The 1,579-nt window shown below is 43.6% G+C and overlaps 1 long non-coding RNA gene across 2 annotated transcripts in view; it reads right to left on the reverse strand.

The window, feature by feature from the left end:
- The window catches only part of LOC123029555, a 2,594-nt gene extending 1,021 nt beyond the window's left edge, over positions 1-1,573 (reverse strand). For both annotated transcript variants that reach the window (XR_006415940.1, XR_006415939.1), the window contains exons 1-2: positions 284-1,573; positions 13-107 (exon numbers count right to left, since the gene is read on the reverse strand). This is a non-coding gene — a long non-coding RNA (uncharacterized LOC123029555). The remainder of the gene's footprint in view (positions 1-12; positions 108-283) is intronic.
- Positions 1,574-1,579: the final 6 nt, after the last annotated feature.

The following is a 1,579-nucleotide window of genomic DNA, read 5'->3' on the forward strand; positions in this document are numbered from 1 at the left end:
CCCTAACCCTACCCTGGTGCATACTCCCAACCCTAATGTAGGACTCAATTACCAATGAAAGACCGCGATTTTGAAAAAGCACTGCTTGAGTAGCTTTTTCTGCGCACCTCATCTTTTCTGCCAATCCAAACACTTTCCAACCATCAAAATCATGCCAGGACACCAATTTGGTCAAACCCTAACCCTACCCTGGTGCATACTCCCAACCCTAATGTAGGGCTGAATTACCAATGTAAGACAGCGATTTTGAAAAAGCACTGCTTGAGTAGCTTTTTCTGCGCACCTCATCTTTTCTGCCAACTCTAAACACATTCCAACCATCAAAATCATGCCAGCACACCAATTTTTTCTAACCCTAACCCTACCTTGCTGCATATTCCCAACCCTAATGTAGGGTTCAATTACCAATGAAAGACAGCGATTTTGAAAATGCACTGCTTGAGTAGCTTTTTCTGCGCACCTCATCTTTTCTGCCAACTCTAAACACATTCCAACCATCAAAATCATGCCAGGACACCAATTTGGTCTAACCCTAACCCAGCCCTGGTGCATACTCCCAACCCTAATTTAGGGCTAAATTACCAATGAAAGACAGCGATTTTGAAAATGCACTGCTTGAGTAGCTTTTTCTGCGCATCTCATCTTTTCTGCCAACTCAAACACATTCCAACCATCAAAATCATGCCAGGACACCAAGTTTGTCTAACCCTAACCCTACCATCGTGCACACTCCCAACCCTAATGTAGGGCTCAATTACCAATGAAAGACACCGATTTTCAAAAAGCACTGCTTGAGGAACTTTTTCTGCGCACCTCATCTTTTCGGCCAACTCTAAACATATTCCAACCATCAAAATCATGCCAGGACACCAATTTTTTCTACCCCTAACCCTACCCTGGTGCATACTCCCAACCCTAATTTAGTGCTCAATTACCAATGAAAGACAGCGATTTTGGAAAAGCACTGCTTGAGTAGCTTGTTTTGGGCAGATCATGATTTCTGCCCACTCTGAACACATTTCAACCATCAGAATGATGCCAGGAGACCAATTTTGTCTAACCTTAACCCTACCCTGGTGCATACCCCCAACCCTAATGTAGGGCCCAATTACCAATGAAAGACCGCGATTTTGAAAAAGCACTGCTCGAGTAGCTTTTTCTGCGCACCTCATCTTTTCTGCCAATCCAAACACTTTCCAACCATCAAAATCTGGCCTAGGACAACAATTTTGTGTAACCCTAACCCTACATTGGTGCATACTGAAACCCTAATGTAGGGCTCAAGTACCAATGAAAGACAGCGATTTTGAAAAAGCACTGCTCGAGCAGCGTTTTCTGCGGACCTCATCTTTTCTTCTAACTCTAAACACATTCCAACCATCAAAATCATGCCAGGTCACCAATTTGGTCTAACCCTAACCCTACCCTGCTGCATACTCCCAACCCTAATGTATGGCTCAATTACCAATGTAAGACAGCGATTTTGAAAAAGCACTGCTTGAGTAGCTTTTTCTGCGCACCTCATCTTTTCTGCCAACTCTAAACACATTCCAACCATCAAAATCATGCCAGCACACCA

This window comes from Varanus komodoensis, unplaced genomic scaffold (genome assembly GCF_004798865.1).
Source record: "Varanus komodoensis strain SLA01 unplaced genomic scaffold, ASM479886v1 scaffold4, whole genome shotgun sequence".
Lineage (NCBI taxonomy): Eukaryota > Metazoa > Chordata > Lepidosauria > Squamata > Varanidae > Varanus > Varanus komodoensis.